A 12,873-nucleotide genomic window follows, 5' to 3' on the forward strand; every position below is an offset into this window, starting at 1 on the left:
TAGAATATTGGAATTTTGGGAGTACTATTTTGTTAAATAATTGAAGGATGGAGGGATATTGAGGCTGATTTGAACTAGTAGCCATTTGAATGTACTTATCATCAGCCTACCAGGTAAATTTCCAGCCTCTCATCATGTGGGGCAATGTAAGATCATGTTTGTGTTTTCCTGTGTTTTACCTTTCATTGTCTAAAAGCTGACTGCTGGAAGATCCCAGAGAATAAGAAGGTCTTCATGCAGTGCATACGTAAGCAATGAAATGTGCTCCCACGGGAGGCCGTGTTGACCACCAACCTAGATGGCTTTAAAGCAGGATTAGACAAATTCATGGAGGTGGAAACTCCCAGAGCTACTAATCAAAATGGCTGTGCAATGTCTCCAAGTTATAGGCAGTAATGGTTCTTAATACCAGTTGATGGAAACCACAGTGCTCTGGTGTTTGTGTCCTGATTGTGTGGTATAGGACAGGGGTGGCCAACTCCCAAGAGGAGACTGCAATCTACTCACAGAGTTAAAAACTGGCAGTGATCTACCCCCTTTTGGGGGGGCTAGGTCAATGTTGTTGAGTTTTTTAGGGAGGAGGTAAAATGTTGAGCTTTTTTAGGGGAGCCACAGTTGTTAAACTTCTTTTTTGGGGAGCCAATGATTTACCAGTGATCACAATCCACCTGTTAGACATGCCTGCTATAGGCATTTGGCTCGCCATTGTGAGGACAGAATGCTGGACTAGACAGGCCATTGATTTGATTGAGCAAGGTCTTCTTAGAATCATAGTATCTTAGAGTTGGAAGGGAGCCAAGAATCATCTTGTCCAACCACATGTTTGTATGTTCTTAAATGACCTGGAATGCAGTCATAAGGACAGAAGTAGACCCCTCCAAATGACCAACTAGCCCACTACTGTACAGTGTCCTACAGCGACTCCATTGAGATGTCTTCAGGAAGAATGTAAGCAGAGATTGAAAGTGGGCAACACTGCTGCTTGAGATTTTTCTAACTGTCAGTGGCTGAACCTTGGGCATTCTGTTTACAGAACAGTTGCTCTGCTATTGCTTCTATACCATATATGTGAATGGTCCAATGACATGGTTGGTCCACCTACCCCAGAATCATCTACCTAAATCATCTTGGAGTAGCCCTTCAATAACTCAAGCGGCAGTGCATTTTCCCCAACCCCCCTGGATCATTCAATGCCATCAATTGGGGTGGGGTATGATGTACATCCAAAGCAGGGGCTGCTCACACACATTGAGCCTCCCCTCAACTCAATTTAAGGCAAAGATAAAACAAGACTTTAGGAGACGGTTTGCCATTTTATTAGTTGCTGTGCAAGCAGGTAGATAGTAAAATAAAAGAAGAATTAGAAATGTAGAAGAGAGAGAAAGAGAAATAGTCACACACATTGAGAGAGTCATGATGGCACCATGGGAAATGCCTTGTTAGAGATGGCTCCTAGGAGAACATCCAGGCGAGTCAAAGAGGAAAGAACAAGAAGAGGAGAGGAAGACACAACTTGAGGATTAAGGACTTTCCAGACAGATATAAAGTCTGAATGTAAGGAATCAAGCAGTAGCCCATGAAGTCAGTACTCATGGTGGTGAGATTAGTCAATGGACTATAAACTGTAGATTCCCTGTAAACATTGAGAGCTTCCCTTGGGGTTCTTCAGCATTTGCATTGCTTAGGATAGCAGCATTTGCAGCCACAGCAGGAAGACCCACAGCACCCGGAACCACAGCAGGGGGAACAGCAGCAGCAGGGGGAGCAGCAAGACTGCTTGCAACAACAGGGGGAGCAGCAACACTGCTTGCAACAGCTGCAGCTGCAGCAGGGGGAACTGCAGCACTGCTTGCAGCAGCAAGGGGAGCAGCCACACTGGCAGCAGCAGGACATCTTGAGGAAGAGAAGGAAGCTTGAGCTGCAGGAAATCAAATGATCATTTTCATGTTTCACCTTTTTATGTTCTAGATATCAGTAATTTTAGATGTATACTTGAAATATATCATGGGTGAAATATTCTACCTCAGTTGATACGAAAAGAAATTTACATCTCTAGGGAAATCACTAGTGTAATAATGACTCCATTCAACAGTGGAAAGGCAGGGGAAATGGTCAGTCCTCAAAAATACAATTTATGAAAATGTAGCAACCATCATGCAGGTATGCTGAAGAGATAATTAGATGATCCCATCAGGTAAAGCCCAAATAACCTACAAGGAGTCTGTTATTTAAACCACTTTTCATCTATGTATTAAAATATGCTGGTTGAGATGCTGAATCTGAAATGCTAACAGAATCCAAACTGTGAGACTGTTGGCTCCTCTGTGCATTTGATTCAGATGCATTTCACAAGACATTTCACAAAATCTGAAACACTAACAAAATCCAGTTTTGAGACTGTTAAGACATTGAGTCACTGCAGAACCTGCTCTTAATTTTAATTTCCCTGCAATGAAGAAAATAAGAAGAATGTTTAAATATTTGGAAACAAGCTTACCTTTGCTGACTATAGGTATTGGTGTATGGATATTGGATCCAGAGAGTGAATGAAGAAATGCAGGATTGTGGACATTTTATATGTCTCTGTGAACCCTTCCGCAAGCCATGAGACTCTCCTCATGAATGAGAAGCTCTACATTAAACCTTCACGTTGGCCTCCACCACACATTATTAGCTGGTGCGTGATCTGTGACTGTATTCACAAAGGGGCAGTTATGGGATTGGTTTTAAAACAATTATGCTATGATGAACGGAAATAATGAGAGCTTCTCATTGAGATCGAGCAGTTTTCTTTTTAGCCAGGAAAAATCCTGCCTCAAGCTCAAAGCACCTGACGATTGTGTTTGTGGGTCCTGGAATTTGATCCACATAACACATATTTATCAGCAATGAGCACAACTGAATAGCATGTGCCATCTTTTCTTTTTCTTAAAAAAGTAGCTGAGCAGCAAAGTGAATGGTAGCAGTTGCACATGTTTTTATTTAATAATGTAGCTTTAACAAATGTTCATTAAACTAAAAAATTAATTACTAGACGAATACAAAACAGAACACCTCAGCCTAATTTTGACCTGACATCTGAACCATGCAAAAGCATCCAGCTGAGGTCTACTTAGAGTAGGCAAACCTAAGTCAGCCATGTCTATGGACTTTAATGGGCTTGCTCGGAACTTGCAGTGGCTGCTACCCAGTGACCTTAAAACAACTATCATCCTAAATCATTGTTATATTAAAATCACTTTATACCTGTTGCATGCTGTACTGAGAAAGAGTGGCCTAAATGTTGTGTCCACAGGTAAACAATCTGAATACTAAATCCCTTAGGCACCAGATATTTCAGAGAAGCCCATATGATGCCTGTTCATCTGAACATATTTTATTTCAAGCAATCCCATAAGTGCCCCCTTTGGACAGAAGGGAGAATTAGAGTGTTACAACTGCAGAATAGCCTTCATCAGCTGACTTTAGAAAGGAAGGATGTGGACACAGTCAAGGATCACGCACCAGATGATTGTGTGGTAGAGGCCCATATTAAGGTTTAATGAAGACCTTGTCATCATTGTGTGGTTCATAATTGCTTGCGGAAGGGTTCACAGAGGTGTATATAAAGGCACCCCATTCAGGAGTTCTTCACTCATTCACTGGATCCAACATCCACACCAATTCTAACAACTGAAAAAGGTATGTTCTGTGCCACTATCTCTTCATTCTTTTGATTTCCTAGATTTCAGGAGATCTTGAGGTCTTGAGGATGTGGTCTAGCAGCTCTGGTTTTTCAATGCAACTTGCTCATTATTTATCTTACTCTTGGTGACAATTCTTGGCCTCCTGCCACATGGGGAGTTGTGCATGGACAAAAACGTGATTTCTTAGATTCTAATTCAAATTCAGAACTTACATCTCCCTTGGACACAAGGGATTCAAGATCTCAAAAAGGTCTTCTGGATACAAAACATGTCTTAACTCATTCACAGAGAAGCTAGGATTTTGCCTTCAGTCCTCAATTCTCTCAGCATTTTAGGACTAGAAATTTACCTGCTATCCTCTTACAGAAAATCTAAAATAGTGTTGTTTTTCCTGACCAAGCATACATTTCCTATTGATCTACAGCTATAATGGTTGAATATAATTCACGTGTCAAACATATGTGTTCATGAGGAAACCAGCATGGCCTGTGGTTCCTGAACAATCTGTTGTGCAATTCCTGAAATGGCACAGCAGACCTGACCTGAGCAAGAATCAAGGATACATGCGCTAGATAAGCAGAAGGGTAGAGATGCATAGCCAAGACAATACTGCATCCCAGCAGAAGTGTTAGAATATTGCTAACCAAAAGGTACTTTTAGGATCATTCAGAGGGAAACCATGATGTGAAAATTATGTCTTTTCTGGTCACCTGAATGCAGAGCATATGTCTACAGTGTTTTAATATGCCTGAGGGTGTTTTTTGCTTAATGGGAAATCCCTTGCTTCCTTTCAGCTCTGCCTTCCTTCTCCACCGCTAAGATGTCCTGCTGCTCCAATTGTTGCTGCTCTCCCTGCTGCTGCAAGTGCTGCTGCTGCCCCTGCTGCTGCTGCAGTCCTTCCTGTTGCTGCACTCCTTGCTGCTGCTGTTCCCCCTGCTGCTGCAACTCTTGCGGCTGCGGTTCCTGTGGTTGTGGATCTTGTGGCTGTGGTTCCTGTTGCTGCTATCCCAAGCAAGGCTGCTGCTGAAGAAGTTCAGTGAAGTGTTGAGAGCTGCTGCCTCCTCCATGCTGGTGGACTCCTTGGATTCATCCGTTCCTGAGACTTAAGTTTATTCCTGCCTCCTTCTACAACCCTGGATTCTTCTCATCTCCTTTTTACTTTGCTTTGTTTTCCTTCAAGGAGGCATGCTGCCAGTTATCTTCTCTTTATCACCTTGGTTGTCCAGGGAGTCACTCTCCTTTCAGCTCCTTAAATAACTCCTCTGTGAAAAGAAAACCTTTCCCTGTGGCAATTAATAAAAATTCTAAAGCATGGTACAGAGCCTTGTTGTGTTCCTTTGCCTTGAGATGCAGAATGCAGCATAGATCCCTGAATATGTGATCTGCTTTGCATTCTCCAAGAATCTCCTGCTTAAGGGCTCCCAGCCTAGAAAGGATCACTAGCTCAGCTCCTGGGGAGCATATCTCCATCTCACATACAATATTGGAACGGGGACCATATCTCATTGGGAGAACACATGCATGGCACCCTGTCAGGGCTGGTTCTGCTGTGTTTCAGCACCACTAATAGTGGCACATTAATGACTAAGTAGCCATGGGGATGTCTTTCAAGCACAGCACATCGCTTTTGGGTATATTCACACCTTTCATTAAAATGACATTTATTTGTGGGTTGTTTTTTTAAAAAAAAAATACGTGTACTCAAAGCAAATTACAGAAATACAGTGGTATCTCAGGATGTGAACGGGATCCGTTCCAGAGCCCCGTTCGCATCCTGAAGTGAACGTAACCCATGTCTACGTGTCTGCGCATGCGTGGGTCACGTTTCAGCGCTTCTGCGCATGCGCGTGACATTATTTTGATGGTCTGCACATGCGTGCATGGTGAAACCCGAAAGTAACGCTCTCCATTACTTCCGGGTCGCCGCAGAGCGCAACCCGAATTTGCCTAACCCGAAGCGTATTCATTCCGAGTTATGACTGTATACATTCAAAATAAGTATAACGGAAGCCCAGAGTTGGAAAGAAGACAAAGTCCCCACCCGAGAAGAATAGCAAACCAAACTGATGGAATGCACCGAGATTGCAAAGCTGACTGGAAAACTCAGGAACCAAGAGGATAAAAGCTTTATAAAAGAATGGGAAAGATGTATAAGTTATTTAGACCACCACTGCAAACAGATGAAAACAAGAGCAGGATTTTGACTCATTTGTAGTGTAAAAAAATATGAAGGACAATACGGTTTGATATAAAAATTGAAGTATGGATGCAGTTGTAGACGCTCAAAACAAGACTCCATGGAGGGAAGTCTCTAGATTTGGAGAATCTTCTACATATATGCTCTTATTAGTTTGTGTTTATTTGTACTTTGGTTTTATAAACCAATAAAAATGATTTATATAAAAAATAAGTATAACAACATTTAAAGCAAGAGGAATATGTATAAAAAATATGACTCAGCCTCACCCTATTAAATGATGAGCAGAATATTAAGGTCCGATAGTATAGGTGAATGAAAAAAATATTTGCCTAAAAGCAAATAGTGATGGTGACAGGGATGCCTCCTTGGGGAGAGCATTTGACATAGGGAGAGCCACCACTGGGAAGGCCAATTCTTATGTCTCCACCCTCCACAGCTAGCTGAACTTTGTTTAGACTCAGAGACCGTAAGATCAAAAGGCTTTTCCTCCGTTCCCAGGCCTCTCTTACACGTAGGTAAAGGTAAAGGGATCCCTGACCATTAGGTCTAGTCGTTATTGACTCTGGGGTTGCGGCACTCATCTCGCTTTATTGGCCGAGGGACCAATACAGCTTCCCCGTCATGTGGCAAGCATGACTAAGCTACTTCTGATGAACCAGAGCAGCACACAGAAACGCCGTTTACCTTCCCGCTGGAGTGGTACCTATTTACCTACTTGCACTTTGACGTGCTTTCGAACTGCTAGGTTGGCAGGAGCTGGGACTGAGCAACGAGAGTTCACCCCTTCTGATCGGCAAGTCCTAGGCTCTGTGATTTAACCCATAGCGCCACTCCATGTCCCCTCTTACACATACCAGCTCCTAAATTGTAAATTACTTGATAGCCTCCTGTGCCTTTTTTACAACCCAGTCCACACTCAGGCCCCCAGCTGTGCCAGGGTCTGGAAAATCAGATAACACTTCATCCTGCCTAGAGTCAAGTGGTAATTGACTCACATTTCTAGAGACAGGGAGCTTTACATTTAAAGAGACAAAACACCCATTCCACAGAAGGCCACTATTTTATCTCTCCCACCATGCTTTACTCCTGCATGAACCAGCGTTTGACATACTAACATTTCCCAACTTCACTCCAGAGGGTTTGAAGCCAACTGCAGAAAGCAGCCAAGAAGAGGGAGGCTTTGATGTTAGGCAGGCAGGGGAGAGCCGGCAGCTGCAGAAATCGGCTCTTCCTGACCTTGACGGGCGAGCGGATAAGACAGTAGCTGAGAGGAGGCTAGAACACGCCAAAGCGCGCTGGAAGCTCAAATGGGGGCGAATAGACAAGGAGACAGTTTATCGGGAAAGGAAGGGGTTGACACTAATCCAATCTCTCCGAGGAAACGGCGAGTGGGAGGGCTTATAGATAGGAAGCAAAAAAAAAAAAAAAAGACACAAGGGGCATCGTTTCAATATATTATTTAGATACCGGAAGGAGTTTGACCAAACTGCGGGAGGCAGTGGAAGACAGGAGTGCCTGGCGTGCTCTGGTCCATGGGGCCATGAAGAGTCGGACACGACTAAGCTACAAACAAAGGAATTTTCAGAAGGGCCATCATGAGTAATGATACCGGAGGCTTTGTTAGAGCCATTCAGAGCTATCTGTTGCTTTTTGCAATAAACCGTCCTTTAATTATCTACGCTGGGAACGTGGCCTCCTGACAGAATGACCCTTCTCTAAGTTCTTTGCTTTAGCTGGCAGAGGAAAGAGCTGATAATGGAAGAACAACAGCAGCTCCCCATGGCCGTATCGGCGGGTGCAATCGAAGGACAGAACCCACCTGCAGATCCTTATCAGGTACTTTGGCAGCAAAATCAGGAGTTGAAGCTGCCGCTAACCAGGTTGGAAGGAGTGGGGTGGGGGCAGTCCAGGCAGCTGATGGAGGTATATGGGAGGCCGACGTCCAAGAGCCTCGTAACCGCCCCCCCCAGCCAATTTTCAGGAAAGCCTTCAGAGATGTGGCCTTCAAAACAGCCTGCCTGTATTTCTTAAGCCTCCGAGGGGCTGAATTCCACGATGATAAGGACAGGGTAGCATTCCTCATTAGCTTAGTTGAAAAAGAAGAAGAAGAGGAGTTTGGATTTGATATCCCGCTTTATCACTACCCAAAGGAGTCTCAAAGCGGCTAACATTCTCCTTTCCCTTCCTCCCCCACAACAAACACTCTGTGAGGTGAGTGGGGCTGAGAGACTTCAGAGAAGTGTGACTAGCCCAAGGTCACCCAGTAGCTGCATGAGCGGAGACGCGAACCCGGTTCACCAGATTACGAGTCTACTGCTCTTAATCACTACACCACACTGGCTCTCAGTAGAGGCAGGGGCTCAGCACTTTGTGACTCCCTGAGGTTAAGCAATGATGGAGCACTTGCCAATTAGGATGCTTTCATAAAAATGATGGGCAGTATTTATCTAGATCCTTTACCGGAAGAGGCGCTTGCCCAGAAGCTCATGAGCCTCAGACAGGGAAACCAGAGTAGTGGGCCGATTTTCAGATGTACATCCAGCAACTGGGATGGGAGAGGAAATCCCTGCTTGCATTATACAAAGCGGGTCTGAATGAGCAGATTCTGGATGAACTGGCTGAGATGCCCCTACAGACTGCGCTGCAAGGAGATAGGAAAACCTCCTTGCAGCAAGGACTGAGATTACAGGAGCACGCCATGGTATGCCGAGGAAAGGGAAGAGGACATGATCACTTCCTTCCAAGGTCCCCAGTACTTCCAATTCAAAGATCAATTCCTGCCTATTAGTGAGGACCAGGTCCAATGTAGATGATCTCCTTGCTGCTTCCTTCACCTTCTGGGCAATGAAATGATCAGTGAAGCAACGGAGGAATTGGTTGGGAATTATAGTCTTGGGAGTGTTTGAGTTTCAACAGGGATCCAAAAGCCTCCTCTCACCCCAATTTAAGGGAAAGATACACCAAAATATAAGTGATGCTTTATCATTTTATTTGTTGCCATGCAAGCAGGTAGATTCTACAACAGCAGAAGGTTTAGAAATGTAGAAGCGAGAGAAAAGAGAAAGAGTCACAAACATTGAGAGTGTCATAAAGGCACCATTTCAAATGCCGTGTTGGAGATGTCTCCTAGGAGAATAGCTGGAAGATGAGTGCAAGGAGTCAACCAGTAGCCCTTCAAGTCAGTACTCATCGTGGTGGGATTATTTCTTGGGCTGTATGCTGTAGACTCCCTGTTTGGATTCAGAACTTGCCTTGCGGTTCTTCAGCATTTGCATTGCTTGGGATAGCAGCATTTGCAGCCACAGCAGGAAGACCCACAGCACCCGGAACCACAGCAGGGGGAAGAGCAGCAGCAGGGGGAGCAGCAACACTGCTTGCAACAACAGGGGGAGCAGCAACACTGCTTGCAACAACAGGGGGAGCAGCAACACTGCTTGCAACAGCCACAGCCGCAGCCACAGCAGGGGGAACAGCAACACTGCTTGCAGCAACAAGGGGAGCAGCCACACTGGCAACAGCAGGACATCTTGAGGAAGAGAAGGAAGCTTGAGCTGCAGGAAATCAAGGGATCACCAGTTAACTAAGCGCCACATCGTGAGATGTGTTAAAGAAACATTTTAGTGGTGTTTTGCATTAAGAGCTGCCTATTTCACATCATTTTCCTCCTACTCGTGACACAGCTGAATTAATTTCCCTATATTAAACAAAGATTTGCTTGCTGTATAAAGCATGGGAGAAACATCTGCCGGATGAATGCTGAAATGGACCGATTTGTCCAACCAAGAATTCAATAGTGATTCTGCCTTCATTGTAAATCCAGGACCATTTTGCTTTCTGTGTTAAGGGGAATTCAGAGTTTTCCTCAAGTATAAAATAAATAAGAGCCTAGAGGAAATCCAGATTCTATCATAGCAGGATGCATATTACACATGGGATGGTTATATCTATGTCTTACATTTTTTATGCTGCTGACATCAATTATATATATGTATGTATCAAAATTGCATGAAATATTCTTCAGTTGATATGAGAAAAAGTTAATATCTCCAGGGAAGTCACTACTTCATAGTTGCCCTGAGAACTCCAGTTAACAGCCCCAAGACGGCTTAAATGGTCAATCCTCAGAACTAAAAATTGCAAATCCATGAAACAGATTTGAAGAGATGATTCGATGGTACCATCTACTTTGGCCTTTGCCGTGCCAACGAACCTATAAAAAGTCCGTCATAGAAAACACTTTAGCTCTATGAAATAAAATATGCCGGTTGAGATGTTGAAATCTGAAACACACAAAAAATCCAGTTTTGAGACTGTTAGCTCCTGTGCGCATTCCGTTCAGAATGATTTTGAAAGACCAGAGCCACTGGATTACCTGCTCAGAACTTTAGTTTCCCTCCAATGAAGAAAGCAAGAAGAATGATTAAATACTTGGAAACAAGCTTACCTTGGTTGACTATAGGAATTGGTGTGTGGATATTGGATCCAGAGAGTGAATGAAGAACTCCAGAATTGTGGTCCATTTATATGGCTCTGTGAACCCTTCCACAATCCATGAGGCATTAATCATGAATGAGAAGCTCTACATTAAACCTTGATGTTGGCCTCCACCACACATTATTAGCTGGTGCATGATCTATAACTGTATTCAGAACCCCTATTATTTATCTATATAAATACAGAAAAAAATTAAACTGCATTCTGGAAACACTGTAATTCTCAGGCCAGATGAAGGGGCAGTTATGGGATTTGTTTTAAAACAATTATGCTATGATGAATGGAAATAATGAGAGCTTCTCATTGAGATCCCGCACTGTTTTTTTAGCCAGGAAAAATGCTCCAGATCTTCTGACTGTACTTCCTGCCTCAAGCTCAAAGCACCTGACGATTTTATTCCCAGGTCTTGGAATTTGATCCTCATAACACATATTTATCAGCAATGAGCAGAAGTCAATAGCATGGGCCATCTTTTATTTTTTTAAAGTAGCTGACCACGACAGTGAATGATAGAAGTTGCACATGTTTTTATTTAATATGTAGCTTTAACAAATGTTCATTACAGTAAAAAACAATTGCTAGACAAACACTTGGGCTCCACAGCCTAATTTTCACCTGGCATCTGAACCATGCAAAAGCAATTGGCTTGCATGCTGCTGAGGTCTACTTAGAGTAGGCAAACCCAAGTCAGCCATGTCTATGGACTTTAATGGGCTTGCTTGGAATAAGACTTGCAGTGGCTCCTCCCCAGTGACCTTAAAACAACTATCATCCTAAATCATTGTTTTATTAACATCACTTTATACATGTTGCATGACGTACTAAGAAAGAGTGGCCTAAATGTTGTGTCCACAGGTAAACAATCTGAAAACTGAATCCCTTAGGCACCAGATCTTTGAGAAAAGCCCATATGATGCCTGTTCATCTGAACGTATTTGATTTCAAGCAATCCCATAAGTGCCCCCTTTGGACAGAAGGGAGAATTAGAGTGTTACTATTGTAGAATAGCCTTCATCACCTGACTTTAGAAAGGAAGGATGTGGACACAGTCAAGGATCACGCACCAGATGATTGTGTGGTAGAGGCCCATATTAAGGTTTAATGAAGACCTTGTCATCATTGTGTGGTTCATAATTGCTTGCGGAAGGGTTCACAGAGGTGTATATAAAGACCCACCATTCAGGAGTTCTTCACTCACTCACTGGATCCAGCATCCACACCAATTCTGACAACTGAAGAAAGGTAAGTTCCTCCAATTATCTCTTCATTCTTTCAGTTCCAGGAGAGGTATGGTCTTGAGGATGTAGTCTAGCAGCTCTGGTTTTTCAGTGCCACTTGCTCACTATTTATCTTACTCTTGGTGACAAATCTTGGCCTCCTGCCACATGGGGAGTTGTCCATGGACAAAAGCTTGATTTCTTAGATGCTAATTCAAATTCAGAATTTACTTCTCCCTTGGAAATGAGGTATTCAAGATCTCAAAATGGTCTCCTGGATACAAAACATGTCTTTACTCATTCACATAAAAGCTAGGATCTTGCTTTCAAGCCTCAATTCTCTCAGCATTTTAAGACTAGAAATGGGGGGCGGGGCGGGGGGTTTTCTGACCAATCACACATTTCATATTGATCTACAACTATAACGGTTGAATATAATTCACCTGTCAAACATGTGTGTTCATGAGGAAACCAGCACGGCCTGCGGCTCCCGATGGAGAAGGAGGTGGTTCCTGAACAATCTGTTGTGCAATTCCTGAAATGGCACAGCACACCTGACCTGAGCAAGAATCAAGGATCAATGCGCTAGATAAGCAGAAGGGTAGAGATGCATAGCCAAGACAACAGTGCATCCCATTTTGCTAACCAAAATGTACTTTTAGGATCACTCAGAGGAAAACATGATGTGAAAATTATGTCTTTTCTGGTCACCTGAATGCAGAGCATCTGTTTTAACATGCCTGAGGATGTTGTTTGCTTAATGGAAAATCCCCTGAATCCTTTCAGCTCTGCCTTCCCTCTCCACTGCTAAGATGTCCTGCTGCTCCAATTGTTGCTGCTCTCCCTGCTGCTGCAAGTGCTGCTGCTGCCCCTGCTGCTGCTGCAGTCCTTGCTGCTGCTGCACTCCTTGCTGCTGCTGTTCCCCCTGCTGCTGCAACTCTTGCGGCTGTGGTTCCTGTTGCCGCTATCCTAAGCAAGGCTGCTGCTGAAGAAGTTCAGTGAAGTGTTGAGAGCTGCTGCCTCCTCCATGCTGGTGGACTCCTTGGAATCATCTGTTCCTTTGTCTTAAGTTTATTCCTGCCTCCTTCTACAACCCTGGATTCTTCTCATCTCCTTCTTACTTTGCTTTGTTTTCCTTCAAGGAAGCATGCCAGTTGTCTTCTCTTTATCACCTTAGTTGTCTAGGGAGTCACTCTCCTTTCATCTCCTTGAATAACTCCTCTGTGAAAAGAAAACCTTTCCCTGTGGCAATTAATAAAAATTCTAAAGCATGGTA

The 12,873-nt window shown here is 43.6% G+C and overlaps 3 long non-coding RNA genes across 3 annotated transcripts; 2 read left to right on the plus strand and 1 right to left on the minus strand.

Moving 5' to 3' along the window:
• The first annotated feature begins 3,644 nt into the window (after positions 1 to 3,644).
• On the plus strand, positions 3,645 to 5,000 carry LOC308575546. The gene is made up of 2 exons (XR_014002876.1): positions 3,645 to 3,681; positions 4,481 to 5,000. It is a non-coding gene; the product is annotated as an uncharacterized lncRNA (long non-coding RNA).
• Positions 5,001 to 8,858: 3,858 nt separating this feature from the next.
• On the minus strand, positions 8,859 to 10,503 carry LOC308575649. Its single transcript, XR_014002901.1, has 2 exons — positions 10,331 to 10,503; positions 8,859 to 9,437 (listed from the first exon to the last, which is right to left on the minus strand). It is a non-coding gene; the product is annotated as an uncharacterized lncRNA (long non-coding RNA).
• Positions 10,504 to 11,578: 1,075 nt separating this feature from the next.
• LOC308576228 lies at positions 11,579 to 12,873 on the plus strand. Its single transcript, XR_014003154.1, has 2 exons — positions 11,579 to 11,622; positions 12,384 to 12,873. It is a non-coding gene; the product is annotated as an uncharacterized lncRNA (long non-coding RNA).

The sequence above is a fragment of the Podarcis bocagei genome, assembly GCF_964188305.1.
Source record: "Podarcis bocagei genome assembly, chromosome: 16".
Classification (NCBI taxonomy): Eukaryota; Metazoa; Chordata; class Lepidosauria; order Squamata; family Lacertidae; genus Podarcis; species Podarcis bocagei.